General features: G+C 39.6%; 1 long non-coding RNA gene across 2 annotated transcripts; it reads left to right on the top strand.

The window, feature by feature from the left end:
- The first annotated feature begins 7 nt into the window (after positions 1-7).
- LOC148214261 (uncharacterized) lies at positions 8-27,031 on the top strand. 2 transcript variants are annotated; one of them, XR_015798416.1, is made up of 5 exons: positions 8-146; positions 11,303-11,392; positions 14,171-14,259; positions 15,724-15,829; positions 24,255-27,031. It is a non-coding gene; the product is annotated as an uncharacterized LOC148214261 (long non-coding RNA). The 2 variants fall into 2 exon arrangements; XR_015798417.1 differs by having other exon boundaries at positions 132-210.
- The last annotated feature ends 731 nt before the right edge of the window (positions 27,032-27,762 follow it).

The raw sequence follows: 27,762 nt of genomic DNA on the forward strand, positions 1-27,762 counted from the left end.
TCCCCCGTCTGCCTCGGCCTGCTTTACTCAAAGCAGAGGGAGGGAGCGTAAAGGTCAGCCAAGTCTGGCGTGAAAACGGCGGCGTGCAGCGCGGAAGCCCGAGCTGTAACGGGGGAAGGCTCGCGCCAACCTCCGCGCTCCGCAAGGTTTCTCTCTTTTTTTTTCTCCCCCGGGGCGGATGGGGGAGAACCGCAGGCAGATGGATAACAGGTGTGCTCGCCCCCGCGGAAGGGGGCGCTCGCTCAGGGCGAGGGCGGTGCGATGGTGGGAAGCCGCGTGTTCGGAGGATGCTGAAATACCTCCGGGTCCGAGGGAGGGAGGCGTTTTGAAGGAACGGATGGCTCGATTGCTGCAAGGCCAGGCTGCCGAAGGAATGCTCCCGGGCTCTTCCACGTCACCACCTTGGCTTCGTCCCCATCTAAGTGGCAATGCCGCCAGCTTAACTCTCCCCCCCCCCGCGTCAGTCAGCTGTGAATTCTAAATCGTTTCGATTGGCGCTGGATCCTATTTCAGAGTCTGGCCAGCTTTAGACACGGCTTTGGAATGGAAGGCGACCTTAAGACACGCACACTTTGGTTGTGACAACTATTACTCCCTGCCAACGTGCGCTATTCAGCCCAGCTGGGGATGAGGAAAGTTGATGTCTAAAGCATCAAATAGTCGGGGGTGGGGGAGTTGCTTCCCCAACAGCCTAGCAGGGGGGAACCCCCCCAATACAAATGGGATTTTGATACTAGGGAGCAGAGTGCCCCCAGACATTTTAGTTGGGAATTCTTGTGGGGTTTCGCATTCAGCCTCTCAGCCCATGAAGAAAGTAAGATAAGAATACAACAAAAATGACTTAGTTCCTTGACCATATCAGATACCACTAGGCGAAGCCATAAGCAAGGAGGCAACGGAGGCCCTAATAGTCGATTCCTGCCTTCTGAATCTCAGGTGCATCCTCAAACACCAACTGTTGCTAAATGGCAGGAGACAACCATCACACTGCTGCCCATCCTCACAAGCATCCCACAGGCATCTGGTTGGCAGCCATGACTCAGAAGGCTGATTTATTTTCCCCTTTCTGAGCAGCTGGACACATTTCTCATCAAAGCCCTCTTCTGCAGTTACCTTAAAAGGGCCAGTGTTTGGCCCAGGGGTATTTTTAGAAATAAAGATGAAGCTGGTGCTTTGCAGCATCCCACTTCCCTATTTAAATGAAAAGAATTCTCTTAAAAGTCAGGGTTAAGTTTAGGTGCTTTTAGATGTAGTATGTTATTGTGTAATCACTCTGCCTTATTTGCTGATTTTTTATGGGAAACCCAGGCAATGTTGTCTTTTATTTGTAAACTTCCCTTCGTGCTTCTGCCCTTTTTTTGTTTCTTTTCCCTTACTGTTAAGAAGGGAAGGAAAAACACAGTGACTTTTGGCTGCCCATCTGGAAACACCCTTACTAAGTGGCAGATCCATACTTGCATACAGACAACCACCCAACATGAAACAGGTTGTCATACACAACAAGCAACAGGACAATGATGCTTACATGGGAACCAAATCCTGCAACAAGCCCAGATGTCTGCTTTGCCCCCACATTTATACCAATAACGCCATTACAGGCCCCAACAATTTACATACAAGATTAGAGGGGCCTTTACATGCTCTTCCTCTAATGTGACATAAGCCATCATCTGCCACTGATGCCTCTTCAGATTCTACATAGGACAAACAGGCCATACTTTATGCAAAAGAGTTAATGGACACAAGTTTGGCATCAGGATGCAAAACAAGAATGAAGTAATTGAGCATTTCAATCTCCCAGGACAATCCATTGCAGACTTCAAAACAGCTGTTTTAGATTGAAGAAAATTTACCCACACGATTGAGGGAAGGACTGCTAAACTCACATACATCAGTCTCAAGCCACCTCAAAATGTCTCAACAAACACAATGGGTTTTTAACCATTAATTGACAAGGTATTTGTAATTTGTCTCACTTGTAACCTGTATCAGTGTAATCACCTGTATTCCCCTCCCTCCTCCCCATCCTAATTTAAATCCTACAGTTTAGCCACTTTGTGCATCTGATAAAGTGAGCTGTAGTTCATGAAACCTTATGTCTTTTAATAAAATTCGTTGATCTGAAAAGGTGCTACCAGACTCCTTCTGATTTCAAACTGGGGAAAACAGACCTAAAAAGTGCCTCGCTCGGTCTAATGCTTATACTGCCTAACAGTATTTTGTCAAGAGCTTCCAGATTAGGGCTGTGAAAAAAAAATCAGTTTGGATATTTGATTCAAACATGATTTGATTGAATTTCTGAATCAAGTTGACTTTCTGAAATGGGTTGTTGATTCACATTAACTGTTGAAGCAATTCAGATGTCTCTGAATGGTTCCAATGATTTGATAGCCTTTGGCATATGTGCAGAAAGGCCTTTTTCCCCAAGTAGAACTGACTTTCCAAATGGAATCTATGATAAGAAAATTTTATCCAGTTCTGAAAAAAGTATATCCATTTTTAATAGTCCTCAATGTTTTGCCATCACACCTCCCTTTAGTGTAATCTTAATGTACACACCTCCCTTAAAAATCCAAATACCAAAATGAAAACAAATGAACAATGAAAACAATACAATGAAACTTTGGGAAAGGTGGACTTATTGTAACAATGTAACTAAGAGTTGCCTGTGGTGAGATGGGCAGCCATATAAATTGATTTAATAAATAAATAAATAAAGATTCTTCACAACTCCCCAAGACTCTGTTTGCATCTCCCCAAAGGAGGTACACCACACAGTTTGGGAAACTCTGCCTTAGATTATATTAGATTCTGTATACAGTTGTTTGAAAAAGAAAGTACACCCTCTTTGAGTTCTATGGTTTTACATATCAGGACATAATAAAAATAATCTGGTCCTTAGCAGTTCTCAAAAGTAGGTAAATACAAACTCAGATGAACAACAACACATGACATATTACACCATGTCATTTATTTTACAAAAAGAAAGCCAAAATGGAGAAGCCATGTGTGAAAAACTAAGTACACCCTTGACTGGTGTGGGTCACTTCAGAGTGCAGGAGCAGTTCTCTGAAGATGCCGGTCACAGGTGCTGGCAAAACATTAGGAAACAAAACCTCCAGAATACGGCCACACAGCCCAGAAGACCCAAACCAGTATGCCGGCCGTGAAAGCTTTCGACAATAAGTACACCCTTACTGCTTCCATAGGTATGAACAGGATAAGTAGCAGCCAGGTGCTGCTAATCAAACACCCTTGATCAATTGATCATCAGCAAGTGTGACTACCTCTATAAAAGCTGAAGTTTTAGGAGTTTGTTGGTCTTGAGCATTGAGGTGTGTTTTAACACAATGCCAAAGAGTAAAGATGTCAGCAATGATCTTAGAGAAGCAATTGTTGCTGCCTATCAATCTGGGAAGGATTATAAGGCCATTTCCAAACAATTTAAAGTCCATCATTCTATAGTGAGGAAGATTATTCACAAGTGGAACATATTCCAGACAGTTGCCAATCTTCCCAGGAGTGAACATCCCAGCAAATTCACCCCAAGGTCAGACTGTGCAATGCTCAGAGAAATTGCAAAAAATCCAAGAGTTACGTCTCAGACTCTACAGGCCTCAGTTAGCATGTTAAATGTTAAAGTTCATGACAGTACAATTAGAAGTAGACTGAAGGGTTGCCAGGAGAAAGCCTCTTCTCTCTAAAAAGAACATGGCAGCACGGCTTAGGTTTGCAAAGTTGCATCTGAATAAATCACAAGACTTCTGGAACACTGTCCTTTGGACAGATGAGACCAAAGTGGAGATGTTTGGCCATAATGCACAGCTCCATGTTTGGCGAAAACCAAACACAGCATATCAACACAAACATCTCATACCAACCATCAAGCACAGTGGTGGAGGGGTGATGATCTGGGCTTGTTTTGCAGCCACAGAACCTGGGCACCTTGCAGTCATTGAGTCGACCATGAACTCCTCTGTATACCAAAGTATTCTAGAGTCACATGTGAGGCCATCTGTCCGACAGCTAAAGCTTGGCCGACATTGGGTCATGCAACAGAACAATGATCCCAAGCACATCAGCAAATCTACAACAGAATGGCTGAAAAAGAAAAGAATCAAGGTGTTGCAATGGCCCAGTCAAAGTCCAGACCTCAGCCTGACTGAAATGCTGTGGTGGGACCTCAAGAGAGCTGTGTGAAAACAAATGACCACAAATTTTGATGAACTGAAGCAATGTTGTAAAGAAGAGTGGGCCAAAATTCCTCCACAACGATGTGAGAGACTGATCAAGTCATACAGAAAACGATTACTTCAAGTTATTGCTGCTAAAGGTGGTTCTACAAGCTATTGAATCATAAGGTGTACTTAGTTTTTCACACATGGCTTCTCCATTTTGGCTTTCTTTTTGTAAAATAAATGATGACATAGTGTATTATGTCATGTGTTGTTGTTCATCTGAGGTTGTATTTACCTATTTTTGAGAACTGCTAAGGACCAGATGATTTTTATTATGTCCTGATACGTGAAACCATAGAACTCAAAGAGGGTATACTTTCTTTTTCACACAACTGTATTTCCTCTTTTCTCAATATTTATAAGAGATGGAAACAAGAGCTCTACAAGGATGGAGAAATAAAACTCCAATAAACGGGAAAAGGAGCTAAAATTCTGGATATGAGATAAGTGATGCCGTGACCGCCCTCTTGTGGTACCTGGAGGCTGTGAGGGTCTGGATGGGGAACAACAGGCTCCAGCTGAACCCTGGCAAGATGGAGTGGCTGTGGGTTAATGGCTCCTCTGCATCCAGGACGTTGTCATCGTTGGAGCTGGATGGGGTAGCACTGCCCCAGACAGACCCAGTGCGTAATTTGGGGGTCCTCCTGGACTCACGGCTCCTGCTCAAAGAGCAGGTGGCAGCCATGGCCAGGAGGGCTTTTGCACAGCTTCGGGTTGTGCACCAGTTACGCCCTTTCTGGATCGGGATGCCCTTCGAATGGTCACTCATGCCCTTGTTATCTCCCAGATAGACTACTGCAATGCGCTCTACATGGGACTACCCTTGAAGAGTATCCGGAAGCTTCAGCTGGTCCAGAATGCAGCCACGTGAGCAATTTTTGGGGCCCAAAGAAGGACCCATATAACACCTTTGCTCCGTGAGCGGCATTGGGTACCGGTTTGCTTCCAGGTCCAATTCAAGGTGTTGGTTATCACCTTTAAAGCCCTACATGGCATGGGGCCAGGTTACCTGAAGGACCACCTCACCCCCACGATTTCAACCCGTCCCACCCGATCTCACAGAGAGGGCATGCTCCGGACCCCCTCGGTAAAAGAACTCCAATTAGTGGGCTCCAGAAGGCGGGCCTTCTCTGCTGTAGCCCCCACCCTTTGGAACATCTTGCCCCCAGAGGTGAGACAGGCCCCCTCACTCCAGGCCTTTTGGAGGGATTTGAAGACTTGGCTCTGCCATCTGGCCTGGGGCGGGGAGGGAGGATGTCAGAAATGGGGTTGGGTAGCCCCTTAGCGGCCTGGTGTGGCCTCTATCGGCCTCTTGGATCTTTTAATCTCTTTTTTATCTCTGTGTGGTTTTTTAAAATAACTTTTAATCATGTATTTATGATTTTAATTTGATGCAAGCCACCCAGAGTCCCCCATTGTGGGGAGATGGGCGGGGACAAGTCCAATAAATAAATAAAATAAATAAATATACTGCTGGAGAACCAATGTGCTCTAGAGTTGGACTAAGATCAAAGAGACCCAGGTTCAAATCCACCTAAATTCATGGAAACTACTTAGGCCAGTAATTTTATTAGCTCAATCTACCTTATAGGTTTGGGGGAAATTGGAGGAGGGAGCACTACTGTATTCATACTTCCTTAAGTTCCTAGAGGAAAGGTAGAGGATATAAATCTAACAAGTACATAATACTGTGCATGTGTGGCTTCTATAGTGGGACTAATGTGTTTTGCAATATATTTGGCAAGTAAATGTTCTGAAATTAGATGCTTTTTCAATTTTTCTGTATATGTTGCAGCCCAAATCTGTGCATTTTATAGATTTTCACTGAATATCGTGCCTAACTAGAAAGCAGTTAGTTGAGTTAGTGAGTTAATTAATATGGACAAAAGGAAAAGTTATTCGCTATCTATTTTTCACATTAAAAAAGAGCGTAATTATAAAATTGTAGAAGAACATATTGAAAAAAAAATTATTGGAAGAAGGAAAAGCAAGAGGGAAAATTTTATTTAGCAGGAATCTGGCTAATACCCATTCAGCTCTCAATAATATGAATGCACCACAGGGTTTCAGGTAAAGCATATAATTATACATTCTGTTACATTTGGTTGATTCCATGCTTTCATTTAGGCTGAAATACTGTGTCACTGAGATGACACTGTGGAGGCCATAGTGTTCAGTGGATTTTACCTCCTGAATTTAAAGAGTTCCAACTTCGGAGGGCAAATCTGACACAGAAAACCTCTCTGGACTCCAGACTAGAGACATGAAAGGGACTACATTCTAACCTTTCTCAATTATCCTTCATACCCCACCAAAGAAAAATTTAAACCGTGCCAGCTTTTTTTTTTTTTTTTATGTCTTCAAGGAAGGACAAAAAGTCAAACAAACATATGTGTGCCTTTACTTCTATTATTTTGCCCTATTCTAGGAACCAACCTTAAACCTCTGAGGTTTAAGTATTCGGCAACAGGATTTAGAAATGTCCAAGCATTTTTATTCGAGCATTTCATTTCAAATACATCTACTGCAAGGAAAAGTTCTCCCAAATCAACTTATAAATTATATTTATAAAGACACAAAACAATAGTAATTTGCTAATAAAACAGTCATAAAGATAAAGACATTTAAAGCAACTCAGGACTTGTAACAAATAAATACATTGGCTTTTGCAAAACATTTGATTTCATGCAGCTTTCCATATTGTTTGTGCATGCACGCACATGCACAAACACATCTGCTGAGACGGCCAACAAACACTTGTGCCCGCAGATGTATGTGGAAACAACTGGGGAAAGATTTTGAAGCAGCCACACTGAACTTTCCAGAATGAACAGCTGCTTTAACACCGAGAAGAGATGCTTTGCTTGTGGCATCTAAATAGTGCCTCTTATAAATGCTTTGCCCAGCCCTACAAACACATAGTAATTAATTGCAGTAAGGCCCACTGAGATGAAGACAAATGTGTTTATTTTATATTTTACAGAAAGAGAATCTATCATGATTAGACAATATTCTGCTTTTAGAATAGATAGGTTTCTATGATGGACTATTTTAAAAAGAAAATAAATGAGTCATGAGCATATTTTTATAGTTCTGTTTGGAAGCAAGATTAATGTTTTTGATACTTAGTCCACTGTTGCAAGATTTTTTTTAGACAGCACTGTCTGCCTAAGTTTATAATTGGCATTTTGTGTATTTTCAGTGTAACTGCATGTATAATATAATCATCATGATCATCATCATGAGAGAGCCCAGAATGGTTTACAAAGGAATAAAGGCAATTTTAAATAAAATAATTAAAAGCAAACCAACAGTCCTTAAGAACAATTAATACCAATTTTAAGATAGGCTGTTTGGAGACATTTTACTTGAAACAGAGCTATTCTGCTCATGATCACTCATGCCCTTGCGACCTCCAAATTGGACTACTGCAACATGCTTTACATGGGGCTGCCCTTGAAGAGCATTTGGAAGCTTCAGCTGGCGCAGAATGCAGCACATGGGCAGTTAATGGCATTGTTGGTTTGGTGCATGTGATACCACTGCTCTGTGAGTTGCATTGGCTTCCAGTGTGCTTCCAGGTGCAATTCAAGTTACTGGTAGTTACTTTTAAAGACCTTCATGCCTTGGGACTAGGTTACTTATGGGAACATCTCTCCCCAATTGTCTCTCCCTATCCTACCTGATCCAGAAGGAGGGGCACGCTCTGGGTGCTGTCAGCTAAGGAGAGTCAGCCGGTAGGGCCCAGGAGGAGGGCATTTTCTGCCATGGTGCCTGCCCTGTGGAACATCATTCCACCTGAGATTAGGTTAGCCCCACCTTGCTAGCCTTTTGCAAGGCCCTATACCCTTGGTTTGGGGCCTGGGGCCTTGGAGTGTGATACAGCCTATCTCTTGGCTTTGTTGACAATTATTTATGAAGCTCAGCTATTTTTTTTTATATATATATTATATTTTTAAATTTTTATCTATTTTATTGTAAGTTGTCTAGAGTCACTTCTGTGAGATGGGCAGCTATATAAATCGAGTGAGTGAGTGAATGAATGAATGAATGAATGATTCCAGCTTGAAATCCTTCCAAAGTGATCAAATAGCCTGCTTTGCACTTAAACAACTACTTTATGCTCAAATGATGGTGTTTAAAACATGACATAGGGTGTTTCAAATTCAAGATGGTTTGAATTTGAAACATTTTGCACACCCCTAATTAATACCAATATCTTAAATTGTGCCTAGAAAGCAATTAGCAACCAATGTAGATCTTTTAATATTGACACCATATGATCCTCGTATCTTGTACTAGTTAATAGGCTTAGCTTCCACATTTTACACCAACTAGAATTTCAAGGCTTCTTTTCAAGGATAGTTCTACATCACACTGTACACTGTAACACACTGTAACAGTAACTGTAACTATACAGTGTAAGCACATTGTAACAGACAAGTTGTGATATAGGAAAGATATGGAAAACTGTTGACAAATCAGGAGCAGGCTAAAGCACAGAACAATGGCTAACATTTTCTCCTCTGAAACTTTTTCTTTTCCTATTTTCTCTTTCTTCTTGTCTTTCCCCTTGCACAGGATAAGGGACAGAACCTGAATTGCTTGTAAAATACTTTTCAGTTTGAGACATGGGTTTCATCTGGCCTTAAGGCTTCTGATTGCTCATTGATTGATTGATTATATGTCATCAAGTCAGGGTCAGACTGCTCATACCTACTGGAAAGTAATAATTTTCTTCTAACATTTTGGGGAGCAGGACTGAAACTCTCAGAGTGAAAAACACCCCTTCAATGTGATTTCAAGAAAACTGAGATGGGCTTTGTGGATTGGCAGGCAGTTTTATTGTGGGAAGGAAAGGTATTTTTGCTTGAATTGCTTGCCGTCAAAAAGCCTACTTGGTGTTGTGACTTATTTATGATCTGTAGTGATCACAGTATTGCTCTGCAGAGAAGTGCAAACCCTGGGTTTTAAACACAGCAAATGGAGAAGCTATCTGATCTCTTGCAAAGCAAATACTCATGTTTTGCTTCTTGGACATTCTTTGGCCTCATCAGCAGAACTAATAGACATTCATCAATCTAATATAGTATTAAAAAATTGAACAGTAAGATAATAGGTTCTGGTAGCTATCCAAAAAATCTTTTATCAATATGGACCAGAATGCAGCAGCTTGGAATGTAGAATTATTAAGATTCTTTCCCAACCTTTTCCCAACAGACAGGATGGACTCTATTTTGTCTGGGAATTATGGAAGTCATAGTCCAATACATCTGGTGGGTTCCCAGATTGGGAAGTTTGCCTTAAATCCTACTGAAGGAAAATAAAAGAAGCAAATTTTGTTTGTTTGTTTTAAAAAATAGTAGTCATGGATGTTGATTGGCCTTCCATATAGATATTTAAAGGTATATACTACAATATAGGGAACAGCAATATTAGTGTTTCCTATGGCTAAAGAAGGAAACTTTTCAAATATGTATTTGAAAAATTGATACTTGCCTTTTGTAGATTCTTCATAATTCTAGCAGGCAGTTTGGACTTTGGGTAGTTTCTTGACCATGTATGGTGGCTCCTTGCATATTTTTAATATGTGAATTTAAGAAGGATTTAAATATAGCTCTGAATTAAGCTGAAAACATCTTAATATATAGTGGAGGTTAATATCTTAGGATATCAATACAGATTGACAGTTGCTCAGTGTGAGAGACAAGCCTCTGGCAATAGCACATTAGGTGAGTACACTGAAAGACCTTGAGATGAAATGCAAGGAAGTGGAAGTGATACTTGATAGGCAACCCTGATGGTAGAGGCTGATTAATGCTTTCACATTTCAGAGAACATTTTAGGAAGAATTTTGTCCCCAATGCTTCTGCTGAGGTTTTGTGAGACTCACACACAAACAGGTAAGAAGGACAAACTAAATACTTTTAACTTAGGTTATCTAGGCCTTTGGGAATGAGTCTCTTCTTTTGGAGCAATAATATTCCTCCATTTGGTTTTAAGCCATTTATTTTTTAAAAAGTCAGTTTACTATTTGGACGGTAGTGTAGGTATAGGTATAGACAGGGGTAATGGTCACCTTGGAGTCTGCAGGAACAGGGGACTCTGGTTGGGTCTTCAGTCTTAAAAAAATGTCCTCATCATGGTCTGTTGCAGGGCTGATGTGGTGTGTACCTATAGAGAAACCAAAACACTTGCCTAGGGCAAAACACTTCCCTAAGTGGTGACAGAGCAGCTGTATTACTCTCTAAGGTGACAGCTAGATACAGAACACTAATTCTTTACTGCCATTTAGTGGCCCTCTGGACTCTTGCAGCCCATCTGCATCTGGTAGGCTTAACAGTGGTGTTACCTGCCAGTCCTCTCCACATCAGAAAGAGAGCAACCACAGCTGCAGATATTGCCATTCCTCCCCAAGGCATTTGTGTGTGGAAGCCTCAGGCACCAGAACAGGTCTGCACCCTGTTTAATTGATGACAAATGTTAGGACTCCAATTCCTCAGTCCCATCCGAGAGCTTTGCCTGGACCCAGGGGGCTGTATTTATGCTCCTGGGCTGAGTCCTAATAGAGTTGAAGACAAAGTGTTGAACTTTATTAAGTCTGTTAAACATCAAATGATATAAAAAGTGCCAAACTTAATCATATTTTTTGTCTGATGTTTGTCTGTTTATTGTGGTTTTCCTCTCTATTTTTAGGAGTCCTGCTGCAGTAATAGAGGATAAAGTATTCCATAACTAGTAAAAGTACACACACACATACCACTGTTGTTCTCAATTGTAAATATTTAAAAATATGGCCAAGTCAGGGTTCTTTGCTGCCAACTGAATGATGGGAGTTGTAGTCTATTTAAAAGGAGGTTTTTTTTTTTTGTGGTAATCAGGTAACCACCGTGTATTAATTGTGTTAATAAGAATAACTGAGAGGCAGGAGACAAAAGTTAACTAAATCAAAGCAAACCGGCAAGAAAGCATTGTATCAGTCAGATGTGTGATTGTATCCAGAAATCTCTCCAGCAGTAAAATAAACACCTTGTAAAAAAATAAATTCCTTCTTTTCCCTGCAGCCTCTACATATTCCCCAGATTTTCTGAAGAGCTCATTTGGAGGGGTCATTGGAAGAAAAAGGAGAGGAAATCTATTCACTTAAAATTGCTGTGAGTTAAAGATGGATGAGCAATGTTCCTGTGGTTTGAACTCAGTTACTTATATGCATCTACTGGGATGATTGCATTATGTGAAGTGCTGCAAAATGCTTTCATGTTTTTCAAGTAATTATATATTTATAATCTTATATAAGCAATAACAAGCCAAGACACAGCAGCAGATAATGACATATGAACATCATGAAAGACATGATGAAATAAGAGATAAAGAAAAAAAACATGGGACACAAATAAACAGAACTCAATACAGGGGGCATCACCAAAACTTGGTGGGATGGCACACAGGACTGGAGCATAACTCTAGAAGGCTACAACTTATTCAGATGGAATAGAGTTCAACAGAAAGGAAGAGGTTTGCATTGTACATAAATTATATACCTGCACAAGGAATTTACAACCTGGAGCATGGAAATACTGTTGGGACTGGATAAGAATAAAAGTGTTGTCATGGAAGTTTATCACAGACTTCCTGGACAGACAGAAGTTATGGATGTGGTCTTTCTGTGTCAGATGACCAACTTTTGAAGATGTAATCATAATGTCAGTATGAGATTTCAAATATTCAGATGTCTGCTAGAGACCAATCTCTGCGAAAAGTCAGGGATCCAACAAATTCCTGATCTTTCTTGCTGACAATTTCATTTGTCAGAAGGTGGAAGAAGGAACATGGGTGTCAAGTAGTTTCTGATAAACACAGAAGAAAGATAGATCAGATCCAATGGCTTGAAATCCTGAAGGAGAAAAGTCTCCAGAAAGGAAATCTGTGAAACAAGATATTAAGAGCACAATTGCAAATAATTGCTACTAGGAGGAAAAATGAGAGACATCTAAAGGGACCAAGGTGGATATACACAGAGCTTTCTTAAAATTACTGGAAAGAAAAAGGGACATATAATCAAGGAAGTATACAGTCACTACAAACTGTGGTGTAGTCACCACAAACTGTTGAGGCCATGTCAGAAAGGCTAAAGCTGAGAATGAGGTGAGGCTTGTGAGAAATGTCCAGAACATAAAACAAGCTTTTTAAAGTAAATCAAAAAGAAAAAGAAATGTACAGGTCTGTTGCAAGGAGCTGAATTAGTAAGGTTGAGAAGGTAGAACATTTTAACTTGTATTTTCTCTCAGAAGAGAAACAAAAGATTAGCTGGCCATTGTTGTGATGCTGGTGGAAGGAGGGAGCTGCAGCTCAGGATAGACAAAAAGGACCCTTAACTGAATGAGTTAAAGGACTCATAATTAAATGAATTAAGATTCAAATGATTTCAAGTGTTCAGGGCCGGAAGAATTACATTATAGGGTTTTGGTGGAACTAGCAGAGGTGATCACAAAGATCAAACATCTTTGAAAACTTCAGAAAACTGGAGGACAGCAAAAATGGGAAGAAAGATTTGGGAAATTGCAGATATGACATCTACACTGGGCAAGGTCTTCAGGCAGATTATTAAATAACATGTTTATAAGCACATGGATGGAAATGCAATAATTAACAAGATACAGTATGAGCTTGTCACAACAATCATGCCAGGCTAACTTTAAAAAGATTCCTATGGGCACAGTGTCTCTTGACTTCCAGCATTTTCAAAGACTCTCATGATATTAATAAAATGGGCAAATTGATGCAATTGTTAGATGGGATGACCTCCCCCAGTATTCACAAATGGCTTCACATTAGCCTGGAGAACAATGTTGGGTAGAATGCTACAGTGCTCTGTTCTGAGTCCTGTCCTGCTCAGCCTGGATGTAGGGGTTGAGGGGGTAGCTATTACACAATTATGACAGGTAACACAGGTAGGAGAAGTGGTTAATATTTTTTATCTATCTATCTATCTGTCTGTCTGTCTGTCTGTCTGTCTGTCTGTCTGTCTGTCTATAGGCTGCCCTTCTCATATACATGACACTGGGCAGCTTACAATTAAAACAGAATAAAAACAGTAAAAGACAATCAGAGCTAAAAACAACAAAAATAGCATAAAACTAGCAGCCTAGAAGACTCACAACCACTCAAACTAGCCATGACACAGGCTCACCCATGCTACCAGGACTCCAGGCTCAATGGCAAAGCCAGAGTTTTAGTGCCCTTTAGAAGGAAGATTCAAAAGATCTAGACAGGCTTGAATTGTGGGCTAAAACAGGTAAAATTGGGAAGAAATGTAAACTCCTACATCTAGGGAGTAAAAAAATAAAAATAAAAGGTACAATATAGGATGGTGGCACCTGGCTTGACAGTAGTATATATATTCCTGGGTATTCTAACAGATCACAAGTTGAATATGAGTCAACAGTGTGATGCAGCTGCTAAAAAGGCAAATGCTATTTTAGAATGTATTAATAAAAGGATAGAGTCAGATCATGGGAAGTAAGTGCCCTTGCTCTATTCTGGCTTAGATTGCACTTAGAATACTGTACCCAGTTTGGGGCACCATAGGTTAAAACAGACATTGACATATTGGAAAGAGTTCAGAGGAAGGCTACCAAGATGGTGATGGGATTGGACACCAGGTCCTCTGAGGAACAGTTAAAGGAATTGGGTATGTTTAGCCTGCAGAAGAGAAGACTGACAGGAGATGTGATAGCAGTCTACATATATATAAAGGGATGTCACATAAGAGGAGAGGATGGACTTGTTCCAAAACACAGAGCCCCCAAAAATGGGCTGAAGCTACAGGGACGTAGATTCAGGCTAGTTATCAGGCAGAATTCATGATAGTACAAGCTATCCGCTATTGGAATTGGTTGCATCATGAAGTAATATGTTCTCCTTCACTGAAGGTCTTCAAACAGAGGCCAACTACCCATCTGCCTAAAATGCTTTAGCAGATCCTGCATGAAGACAGACATTTGACTGGATGACCTCTGAGGTAATGGCCAACCTTATGATTCTGTTAAGTAAGAAACCAATCTGCTCAGTTTCTAGATCTGTTATTAGATCTCTATTATCCCAAGACTTGTGCTCAGTGGCATCAAGCCAGCTTATGTGTAATTTCATAAAATTTTATTTAGAAACAATAACAATCTCCTGTATCTGAAAATATCTAAATAAGAAACTGACAACATAGTGTCCTATCAAAAGTATTGGAGATACCATCTACAAAAGAACCATGGGAGAGATAGCTGTGGATTGCATGGCTGGCACCAATCCTATTTTTTGGCAGAACTGAAGTACAGTAAACCAGTGCAGTTGGTGGCACATCACATTCATGCTTTATGGTAGCTCCTGCATGAATGTACTATAAAAATGATAGCCACAGACTGGGATGATGCAATGTTTAGGCTGCCATTGTACAAACTGATCAAGTCTATTGTAAGAAGATTACCTGTTAGCAGCTGCTGTGTATTCAGAGAGTGAAATGCTTACATGTGGGCTGCCATAAGTATTTGCCAGCCTTTATGTACCTAATTCATCTTATCTGTAAAGAGTTGTTTTGCTGAAGGATGCTGTGGTTTAGTCTTAGTACATTTCTATGTTAAATACTGTAGTACATTTTCTTCTAAACAGACCAAAGAGGAAGACAGAACAGATGATGCAAAAACACAAGGCTATTCAGGTTTTATTACAGAAAAAAAAAACCACTCAGAGACTGAAGTTATTGATTTATAGTCAGGTTGGAATATCTCTAGCAAATCACAGTTTGCCTCAATTCACCAACAGGGATGTATAGTAGATGAAATGTTGTGTTGTGCAATAAAACATCAGAGGTAGTATTTTCAGCATGCTCTCACATATGGCCTGCAGCTCTTTTTTTTGTATATGACAATATACATGATGTTATTACTCTGTTCCCTGATTTATTTTGCATAAGTCCCAGAAGACAGTTAATAACAATTATGCATTATATGTAGATGTTCATATAACCATAAGCTACACCACACAAATTGCATTATCCCTTGCCTACTTCCAGAGAAAGCTATTTCTGAAGACTGAATCCAGGTCAAAAAGAAGACAATCTTACATGGAATACTTATTGCAGCCACAGAATGAAATCTGAGGTCATTGCTAGATGATATAATTAGCAATGGACCTCGATGGGATTCCAGCTCTTCACATACCAATCTCTAACCTGTGCACTGTCAGTAGCACATGATTCTTTGCCTCCTTTCTGGAAATTTTTGGGGAGAGGACTTGTCCTGATGTTGCTTTTGCTGCTCAGCCTAATTACGTTCCTTTGCTTAAAAACAAAAGCCCCCTCAAACAACACCCCACCCCCAATACAGAAGCTCAGACAAGAGAAGGTTAGCTTTCTTTGTTAAAGCCAGGGATTCAAGGAATCCCCCTGCCACTTTCTCCATTTCATCCTGCTTTCCACTGTTGTTTTTCTTGGCAGATGGGCACCCTTAGAAAGAAGGCAGTGGACTATAGCCGTGCATTACGACAGACTCATTTCTGGATACGAAAGGGGTTTTGGAGGCTGATCTATTGCTTTGCAGCAGGCAAGTTTGTTCCCTTTTTTCTTTCTTTTTATGATAAAATCAGAGGGGGCTGAAAGCCTAGTGAGCATCAATATGTGTGCACATTGGCATTTGTGGGTGTCATGTTAGAGACCCTACGTATAAGCATGAATAAAGGTGGTCAGTCTTTCACATTTCTAGGTAAGATACTTGAGTTAACTTTCATATATACAGTCAGGTCCAGAAATACTGGGACATCGACACAATTCTAACATCTTTGGCTTTATACACCACCACAATGGATTTGGAATGAAACAAACACAATGTGCGTTAACTGCAGACTGTCAGCTTTAATTTGAGGGTATGTACATCCAACTCAGGTGAACGGTGTAGGAATTACAACAGTTTGCATATGTGCCTCCCACTTGTTAAGGGACCAAAAGTAATGGGACAGAATAATAATCATACATCAAACTTTTCCTTTTTAATACTTGGTTGCAAATCCGTTGCATTCAATCACAGCCTGAAGCCTGGAACGCATAGACATCACCAGACGCTGGGTTTCATCCCTGGTGATGCTCTGCCAGGCCTCTACTGCAACTGTCTTCAGTTCCTGCTTGTTCTTGGGGCATTTTCCCTTCAGTTTTGTCTTCAGCAAGTGAAATGCATGCTCAATGGGATTCAGGTCAGGTGATTGACTTGGTCATTGCATAACATTCCACTTCTGTCCCTTCAAAAACTCTTTGGTTGCTTTTGCAGTATGCTTTCGGTCATTGTCCATCTGTACTGTGAAGCACTGTCCAATGAGTTCTGCAGCATTTGGCTGAATGTGAGCAGATAATATTGCCCAAAACACTGCAGAATTCATCCTGCTGCTTTTGTCAGCACTCACATCATCAATAAATACAAGAGAACCAGTTCCATTGGCAGCCATACATGCCCACGCCATGACACTACCACCACCATGCTTCACTGATGAGGTGGTATGCTTAGGATCATGAGCAGTTCCTTTCCTTCTCCATACTCTTCTCTTCCCATCACTCTGGTACAAGTTGATCTTGGTCTCATCTGTCCATAGGATGTTGTTCCAGAACTGTGAAGGCTTGTTTAGATGTCGTTTGGCAAACTCTAATCTGGCCTTCCTGTTTTTGAGGCTCACCAATGGTTTACATCTTGTGGTGAACCCTCTGTATTCACTCTGGTGACGTCTTCTTTTGATTGTTGACTTTGACACACATACACCTACCTCCTGGAGAGTGTTCTTGATCTGGCCAACTGTTGTGAAGGGTGTTTTCTTCACCAGGGAACGGATTCTTCGGTCATCCACCACAGTTGTTTTCCGTTGTCTCCCGGGTCTTTTGGTGTTGCTGAGCTCACCGGTGCGTTCCTTCTTTTTGAGAATGTTCCAAACAGTTGTTTTGGCCACGCCTAATGTTCTTGCTATCTCTCTGATGTGTTTGTTTTGTTTCTTCAGCCTAATGATGGCTTGCTTCACTGATAGTGACAGCTCTTTGGATCTCATCTTGAGAGTAGACAGCAACAGATTCCAAATGCAAATAGCACACTTGAAATGAACTCTGGGCCTTTTATCTGCACATTATAATTGGGGTACTGAGGGAATATCACACACCTGGCCATGGAACAGCTGAGAAGCCAATTGTCCCATTACTTTTGGTCCCTTCACAAGTGGGAGGCACATATGCAAACTGTTGTAATTCCTACACCGTTCACCTGAGTTGGATGTACATACCCTCAAATTAAAGCTGACAGTCTGCAGTTAATACACATTGTGTTTGTTTCATTCCAAATCCATTGTGGTGGTGTATAGAGCCAAAGATGTTAGAATTGTGTCGATGTCCCAATATTTCTGGACCTGACTGTATATTTGCTTAGAAAATCCTATAATACATACACCCACCCACAGTTATATGAGGTATACAATTCATAAGACAAAAAGTAAGAAAGAGAACTCAGATGTTCGTAATGAGAGAGATGCTTGTGTCCGAACGGTAGCACTTCTTTTGCATGGATGCACTTTGAATGAAGCGTCCCACTGATCTGTTTTATAATTGTGCCATTCCCATCTTTTAGCATGAACAAGCTTCACCATAAAGTGTTGGAGAGTATAAAGACGAGTTTTTTCCCCACTGTAACTTGCTTTACTGTTATTTTGTAAATAAAACTGCTTTGACCTGCTCAACACAACCTTTTCAAAAACAGCTTTGGACTTTGAAACAAACCAACCATCTTCCATCCAAGCAAACCTATTCAGCTAGTTGTTATGTGCTCCTTTTTGCTTTATTTTCCACAATCTATAATCCCAAAGTCCTCATTTTTCTGAACAGATTTTCATTAACTCAGATCAACAGGAATAGGCTTCATTCAGAAATCGTGCCTGGTGTTCAACTTCTGTTTGAACATTTCTGTTCAAGGGGAGCCTACCTCCCCTCTCCCTTGGATTTATTATAGTCCAGGACCAGCAACACATTTACTAATACATAAATGCATGAAATACAATTGCAGAGTATATAGACCATTTAGAAATAATAAGCAAAAGCACAACAGTCTCTTAGTGGACTTTATAGACTAGCGCACAAAATCTAGCTACCTTGTAAATTGTATCAGTTGGAATATCCACCCCAAAGTAAGAAGCATAACAATTATCTGAACCACTATAAAGAGGTGATAAAAAGGATAAATTAACTCACTGTATAATCTTTATAAAAAGCACACGGTCAGTAAAAACATAACTATTACAATGCTTCCAGAACCACAGGCAAATACATTTATTTAAAAAGGCACTCTTCCAGCAGCTAACAAAACAATAGACTAACCTTAAATGTGTCATGGGAAATGTTCTGATATTTGGGCTCAGTTAAGGTGGTAATCAGCTTGTTCCTGGCTGGAATTCAGCCTCCAGGGGTTCACATCCTTTCTAGGTAATTATTTCTACTGCTAAGCAGCTCTTACTGTTAATTGAACTATAAAATACCTTCCTGTAATTTTAAAATTATTAAGTCTTGTGCTCTGAGATTATAGAACAGATTATGCCCTTCCTCTGTTGATACCTCTCCAAATACTTTGTATCCTCTCTAAATTGTCTCTCAAAGTTTTATAACACCCAGTTCCTACAAACTCTCCTCACAGGACTTAAATTCCAGGCCTCAGTCAAAATTTCATCATGATCATCACAATCATCAACAGCTGTGTTCTTTCCTCCTGAGATATCTTAGTCATATTTCATCCTTTTGCCTCCCTATGGTGCAATTAAGTAATTTTAGACTTCCAATTCAAAGGGCTTTGTATTGCTGTGTATATCACTTCATTTGTTTCAGGATGATAAGCATCTGCAACCCTCCTGTGAATTCTTCTGAGTGTGTTTCTGGACTTCTGCCCCATAATGCTGTCCTATCATGACAATTCTCTTGGTTCTGAAAGTGGCGCCGATTCATGTACACCAGAAATTGCGGGAGACTCTTTTTCCATATCTAGAATAGGATCTCAAGATAAACACTTCAACTGACTTGGAGCTGCTGCAATCCATGAAGTCAACAGAAAAGTAGTTCCTGTGGGTGTGGTCCCACCCATCTGTGGGGGAAAGTGTTTAGCAATGAGTAAGAGGATTAAGGGTGGAAGAATAGAGATTTGGCAGTGGACTGCAGTCAGACAGCTGTTTTGAGAACACTTAGTGTCCCTGTCACAGCTAGCTTAGCCACATGACAAGATTCTGTTATCAACCAAGAACTGGGAATAGGATCTTCTAAGGACCTAACATTATTAACTAGTCCATTGCTCCATGTTACTGTAAACCTGATACTTAGGAACATAATTCTTGTGGATAGAAAATATGGAAATAATTAAAAGCACTGCTGCTGACTGGTTCTTGATACCAAATAACTGAAGAGCAAAAATAGCAAAATAGAATATAGTTATAGTCCAGCAACTCCATTTCCTTTAGTGCTTGGTACTGAAAATCTCCTGCAGTTTTGTTTTGTTTTTTTAAAATTTCCAGTTCTCATTCATTTTGATGAAAGAGAATTTTATCAGTTCCAGGTCTTATTCATTTTGATGAAAGGGATCTTGCTTTAGAAATACTTTAAAAAGGAGAAGACAATCGTGGTAGAATGCAGTATTCTTACACTTGCTTAAATTTGCCTTAGCCAAGGGGTATGTTTGAGGCCCTGGTTGTCACTATGCTATCATCTTTTTAGCAGTCTGCAGTCTTCCCCTCCTAATTTCCATGCTTCAATGAAATCCCAAGGAAAGCATAATTAGAGAAGTCTTCCCTTTGGGCTGGTACAGTAGCAGTACTGCTATCACCACAAAGGATAAGGGGTAATCCTGCCCTTGGGAAGTTTTTTTTTTTCCTCCAGAGAAATTCAGGGACACTGCTTTCCCAATTTCTCTGTTCACAACACAACTCCATGTATGCATGCAGAGGGCTTGTTTTCTTTGTCCTTGATACTGAGTAGCAGTTCTTCATGTTTCAGAAAGGTAAGCAGTTCTTCACTGAGCAAGGGAGTAGAAAGGACATTACACACATACATACACACAGCCCATTCTGCACATAACTCACACCTTCAGACTTTCCAGTTTACACCTTCTCCCTGTAATATCCATGCACAACAATAAGCCATCCCAGTAGTGCTCTTCTTCACTTATTTGTTCATAGAATTCCTTCAAATATTAATGCCAAACTTTACAATGAAATCAGCCCTCCTATAGGAGTTTTGAGAGGTCGGTATCTTGGTTTGGATGGCATCTGCCTGGTTTGTCAGTGAAAAATCTCACCTGGTGTACAAAGGACAAAAAATTCAAGACTTGCTGGGAGAGTAACAATAGTTGAACTCTCAAAGAACATAGTATTAGACCAGTCTAACATTGTTTAAACAAGATGTGCATGCTGGCTGGGGAATTCTGGGAGTTGAAGTCCACTCATCTTAAATTGCTAAGATTGAGAAATACTGATGTAGGGAAAAGAAACTAGACATCCACTCTACTCCCTCCTATGGTCCTGCAGCCTCTCTTCCAGTGCTAATTTTTTCCAACCCAGTCTCAAATACTGGACCTGAGTCCAGCTAAGAGAAAAACAGTGAGATGAGGGGAGATGCTATTGCAAGGTGAGTGGTAGGTCAGGAATGGTACCACGTGCAATGAAGCTGCTGTATGAAACTTGAGTTGCCCCTCAGTGCTAACACGGAGCTTCAGTGAAGCACGGTCAACAAGTCACAGAGCCTTGCAGGGTCCAGAGAAACAAGGTTTTTTCAGGAGGGGGACTGGTTATTCCAGTTCACAGTTAGAAGTAAATCTTTGCTTGCACCCTGTTCCCAATCTTTGCCTGGTGATTGGAAGGATGTGGTTTACTGGCTGGCTGCCTTGCCTTCAGTTTTCCACAGCAGTTAGGTTACTTTCACAGATTACTGGGTGAGACCTTCCTGTAGAATAAGCAACACTGTTCTGCTCTCCCTAAGAAGTGGCTATATGGCAGAACTCAAGGGGAGAGTTCAGCTTTTCTTGCCAGATTGCTTATGGTCTAGAATCAAGTTGACCATCCTCTGCTTCATTCAGCAAGATTTAAATAAATGATCCGCCATTTATAGCAATCTGATTGTAGTTATAAGGCAGAGTTAATATCTGAGATCACAGTTACAAAACCATATGCTTGTATTTATTATAATTTAAGCAATTTGGAAGAAAAGAGCAGGTGTGATATTGCCAACATGAAGCACTAGTCCCACTAATGTCAATGGGAGAGTTAAAAATGTGCTAAACTTTCTCACTGAAGACAAGGGGTCTTATAGTCTATCCTAAAATAATCTGATACATATGTTTAGGATTGCAGCCATAAGGCCTGTTGATTCAGAACTATCACTGTGTTCAGTGGCACTTCCTCCCACCAAAGGATGACTTGGATTGCAGCCATAGAAATATTTCATTTTGTTTGGATAAAACTGAGTTTTATGAGTCACATCATCCCTGCAGTGTGGAGACTCTCTCTCTCTCTCTCTCTCTCTCTCTCTCTCACACACACACACACACACACACACACACAAATACAGAATACAAGAGGGATGGAAGATTACTTTTAAGTGATTCTGAATATTTCCTTTGTGGCAGCCTCCTCAGTCCAGTGATCTCCACAAGTGTTGGATGGCAAAATCCAGAATTCCTGGCTAGTGTGGCCAATGGGAATTCTAGAAGTTGTAGTTGCAACAGAGCTGGATGGCACCATGCTGGAACAGTTCCATTAAAAAGCCATGGCTTAGTATGTAAGAATAAGAGGGAACCCTTTAAAGGCAATTTTAATTCTGGAAAATCAGTTTACCAATTCTGTCTCATCCTGTTCTGAGCTACTCTCCCCACAAATTTCTGTTGAGTTCTTTTCAAAATTCTCTTTCCAGGCTCGTCACACACTTCCGAAGCCAGGCCAAATAAATTTCTTAGCTACTTATACTCCAAGTACAATTAAAAAAAAAAATGACTTACTGTTGTTGCTGGGAAGTGTCTGGCTGCCACTGATGGTGCTAGCTGGGGGTGGCGAAAGGGACTGCACAGAGACTGTGTCCTCTTCTTGGGAGCAACCTGCCTGGATAGCTCGGAGGTAGCTGTGGCTCCGGGAACGGAAGTAGCTGGGAAGAGGCAGGTCCAATACTTCCACAGCAGTGGATTCTGCTTCACTGTAAGCCGACTCACACATACCTTCATATTGATCATTCAGCTCTTCTTCTGTTCCCTGCAAGAACACAGCTGGTCATTCTTTATCAAAAGTGCCACTGGATCTCTATATTTCACAAGCTCCCTTTAGTTTAAATATATTTCTTATATTTATTTCATATCAACTTTTCATTGGCAAAAGGCTGCCTTGCTTTTATTATTTATTAATTTGGGGCAGCAGAAGGCCACAGTAGGCAAAGCTATAGCATCATGACATCTCTGAGATTTGAGCAATCTTGGGATTTGAGGGTTTCGTCCTGTTGAAGGAGATTGATACTTTCCTCAATCTTCTAGTTGTATTAAGCCTATCTGAGGTTTAATACACCAGTGTCCTTCTATTTTATTTTGTTTTCAACTGAAAATCAGTGGGGAATAGCCTCTCTATTGTTCAGTGATTTGCTTCTGAATCTTAGAGGGCTCCAGAATCTACAAAAAGAGGATTTGGACAGGCACTGTATGGAGTACATAGGTTGCAGGTTACCTATTCAAGTCCTTACTGAAGACGCTTTGGCTTTTTGGCGCAAGGCAAGATTTTCTTTTTTTTCCAATAGGGGTTGTACAACTTGTGATCCAGAAAGCTACAGATTCCACATTATTGTGGCATGCAAGATGCTTGTTTTTGTATTAACATTAAGGCAGCAATAAACTAAGGGGTTCAACAAGTATGCATTGGATCACCATATATATCTTTTGGGTGAGATACAGCTTGATGGCTCACCAACAGGAAGGGACGTATTAAATTAGCTCACAGCTATTATAAAATTATTTTGAGGTTCTCAGTAGATGAATCCATGGAATGTTCAAAACTGAGAATGTTATTGTGTTAAAGCAATGACATGGAAAAAAGAGATTTTACCAGGAATTTAAAACTCTTAAGCTTTCATCTATAATCTCTGGTGAGAAAATCTAAATCTTTTAATCCTGGGTCATGTCTATAGTTAGAAATAGTAAATTCTATCCATTTTATTAAAGCCTGTATTTTTAACCTCTAAATGTTCAATATTTTATAGACTAAATATTTATAAATATTTATAGATTAAATATAGAATAAAATATTTTATTCAAATTATTTGTTGTGCTACTACAAGCTAGGGCTGACATTTCCCACTCTGTTCTAGCTGGTCTTTACCTTACATTCTTTTCAGCTGTAATTCTTTCTTTCAGAGATGATTATTTGGGATATTTGTCATTGAAACTTGGCATTGATCAGCAATAGTAATATTTAAACTGAAACAATACAGTTGCTCTCTTGACCTTCCTTGCCACCTTTCTCTTTTCTTTCCTGGTGACTTTGTTTCCTTCTCATACTTCATAAGTTGTCATTCAAATGTATTGATCTTTAGTCATATCAAGCCATATTATGAAAATATTTTGTTGGGGCTTCATTGAAAGGCAAAAGGGAAAGGCACTAGAGCTGAAAAGGCCACAGGGAATGTCAGAACTTTATATAATGGAAGGATGGAGGAATAAATCCACATTTCACTTTTTGTAAATTTCACATTTTTTTCAAGCACAAGTTCATCCCTTCCATTTTCATATGCTTGTCTTTTCTTAAAATTTACACGAAAATGGACCAGCATCTTCCAACTCATATGCACAATTTTTCATGCATTCCCCTTACCATATACTTTCTTCTATAAATTCTTGCACATCATCTTCCTAACATATGCATTTTTAAATAGAAATTTGGAAAAATGTGAATATTGAAAATAACTTTCTGCATCTTGATTTTTGTTTTTGCTCTCATCCCTAGCATAAGGTAGCTTCAATATATTATGTAAAGGGACAGTAGAAGATTGTCAGATGGACGATACCTGCTCTTCTTGTGTAAATATCTGTGGAATAAATGAGGATTGTCCAAATATCTGGAAGAGAGAGTTGGAGAAGATTAAAGCATAAGGGATTGGGATTTCACTGCTTCACTACAGAAGCATTTGACAGGACCACAGAGTGACAATGGTAACCACGGAACAGTTTTGACCTGTGACATCCACATCCAGAAGAATGAGCTGCTCTTCCGACAACTAATCAAGCACAGCAAAGACAAAACTATACAGAGCCAAAAAAAGACTACATCTCTAGATACTATTGATGTTTCAACAAAACCAAGTCTACATAAGGCAATTAGCCTACTCTCTAATTTCCACTAACCTGATAGGGAATGATATTAAATCTAAATGCAAATAGTATTCTGGAATTTTGGGTACACAACCAAGATATTTGACTCCACAATATTGGTGCAGAATTTCTCCTACACACTTAGAACTTTTATGTTCTAAATGTTCTAGACCTGCCTTTCCCAATTTTATACCCTACATGTCTCCAGCCAAATGGCACCAGGATAATACAGTTTGGAGATCAACACATCTGGAGGACATCAGGTTAGGGAGGCTGCCCTGGAATGGATCAAATGAGAAATCAGAGTAAGTTCAAATCAATTCTACATTTAGAATGGGTGTGTTTGCATCATGGTGTCATTTTTCCACCTTTAATGTACTGATGCTCATCAAACCACCATTGGTTTAATTTTCTGAATCTAAACTGAAAGACTGAGTAGAGATATTAAAGGTATTGACCATTTTAGCTGACACTTCTACCATATTTTGAGTGGGGTTGTCAAAGCAGACAACACACTGAGCCCAATGTAAGACAATATGGACTATAATCCCAATTATGATTAAAAATATACTCTTAATGTTACTCTTAATCTCTCCACAGTCTGGCTACTGTTAACACATGTATCTCATTCCTTTCCTTTCCTTTCCTTCTTTTTTTTCTTTTTTTCTAACTATATCTGCACAGAATTAACCACACATATCTATGAAGAAAGATGAAGGCAGCAAAACAGAAACTAATTAGAATATCTTGTTTTCTGAATTGTTTATTTTTACAATCTGATTCTATGCATCTGAGTTGCATAGCATTGAAACCTTAGATTGATTAAAGACCTGAGATGGACTTGGCAGGAGTATTTGCTCAGAACATGGGAATTTAAAGATCATATAATAAACAGCGCCGGCCTCCAATTATTAAAATGATGGATTAGATAAGCTGAACTTTTTCTCCCTTCAGCTTCCCTTAGAACAGGTATTCAGGGATAGACCTATCTACCTATACATCTGAAAAGGCCTATCTGTACTTTAACAAGAAATAAATGCAATCTAACAGCTTTATAGCATTTCCATCAACTCCACCGTCATGGCTTCAGCTAAGGTCAACCCTAACTATTTTTAAGTGAAGAGGTATTTATATAAAACCCTGAATGCTTTCAACCAGGAGTGGAGTGCATATTCTAGCAATGGGTGATGTTAGTCTACCTAAACATATAAATCTCATTGTGGAATCACAAAACATGTAATAAGATCTGCATGTACCCTTCTTAAAATGTTCTATATGATTTCTCAATGACTATTTTCAAATTCTGGAAACTTATGTTTGAAGAAATTTTAAAAGTAAAAATAGCCTACCTATTTTCCTTTTCTGCTTTTTGGTACATTTAAACCTACTTTTTGGCAATGTCCCTGTAATACATTAAATAGAAAAATGGTTGCTGGATTTAAAACTTGTCAACTTTGTTTTTATTAGTGGGTCTTCCAATTAGTTCATACCTTTTTAATCTTTTTTTCCCCTGCTTAATACTTACATAATTTCATCCTCTTATAATCAGCATCTCATAAGAGATAGTCTTGCTTGGTCCAGAGGATCTTGTCAATTGTATTGGTATGCCCCACTTGACATTAAGCCTGATTATTTTGACAAGTTGTATATCCCTATCAATGAAAAAAGGACAATTGCAGTTTATAACTCTGTGTTATCACTGCAGACCCTATATTTGAGATAAGCTTCAAATAAGGTAGGATAAAATGTGGAAACTGGCACATAAAAGATGGATGGAAAATGATGAGGGAGAAGTGCTTGTTTGAAGACTTCTTCCCTGTTTTAACAACTTGGGAACAAACATTGGACCCAAACATGATTTATGAAGAAGAGAAAGATAACCTCAGTGAGCCATTCAGAAAAGTACTGGGGTCAAACCAAGTTCTTCTTAGTGCTATGTTAATCAGATTGTGATAGAAAACTCCCTGCTATTCATTGTCTTTTGAGTAGAAAAACTGTTTTCAGGTGTCTGTGCAGAAGATAAGAAGGTTCTCAAATGAAAGCTTATTTATGCATATGGTTAACTTCTTTTTCCAAATTCCAAAATTTACCCTGCATTTTGAAACAGCCTAAGAATCTTCTTGTTTAAAATGAGAAAGTTTAATGTGGGTAGTCAGAAGCTCCTTATCACTTTTATAAAAATCATGTTTCATGACAGGATCATTTCAATTTAAGCATTTTCCTAGGAATTGTCTTTTACTTTTTTAGGTGGGCATAGTTTGTAGAATATTAACTGAACCTCCTTTTTTTTTTTTTTGAGGCCTTCTATAGTTCTTTTCATTGGACGGGGCCAGGGCAAGCATGAAATCTATTTCACTGACATTATTTATGTATATTTTATTTGATTACATTCCAGATATATATATAATAAATTTCTTCTCTCTCTCTGATTCTGAACATTATAATTTGGAGTACATTTTGATCTTAAGAGCTAGATCCAAGGCTTTTGGGGACGTCCAAGCACTGCAGGTTGTGTCCCTCTATCATAAGCAAGTTCACAATGTTTCAATAAAGGTAGAAGCAGAACATCTGCTTTTCAATTTTAAACCCTAGCTCATGGGTTATCAGGAAGCTGACTCTATGGTTTATCAAGTTTGCTGCAAAATACATTAGAACACTATTGTGATACATTTTTAACAAGCAAAACAACATAATTACAAGTATAAGTGGAGACCTAGCTCCAGGCTTGAAAAGGCCCCTGAAGTGCATCCTGGTGGATTTTACTTGTTTACTGGTTGTCCCATGGGACTCTGCAGACTCACCTTGAATTGGCAGCAGAAGGCAGCAACAGTATTCTAATTAGCACTATATAGCAGTCACCATTTTAATTTCCCACAGTGCTATGACATACTTAATGTCCTATTACTCCATGGTAGGTTTCTATCTATAGTCAGGCACACAATGTAGTAGGCCCAAGAACAATGTATTAGTAGAACAGGTAGGCAGTCTAAAGAAAAATATTTATTCTCAGGAGCTTATCCAAATTTTAGTGAAAAGCCTGAAAAGATACATAATTTGGGAAATACTTTGACATCATTGTTTGGAGGAGTAAGCAAATAGTTATGCTGGTCTCTCCTGAATCCTAGGTGAGACCAACATAACTA

The sequence above is a fragment of the Python bivittatus genome, unplaced genomic scaffold (assembly GCF_059951505.1).
Source record: "Python bivittatus isolate LINGU-HERP-01145 unplaced genomic scaffold, Pbiv_v1 ctg000700_np1212, whole genome shotgun sequence".
NCBI lineage: Eukaryota > Metazoa > Chordata > Lepidosauria > Squamata > Pythonidae > Python > Python bivittatus.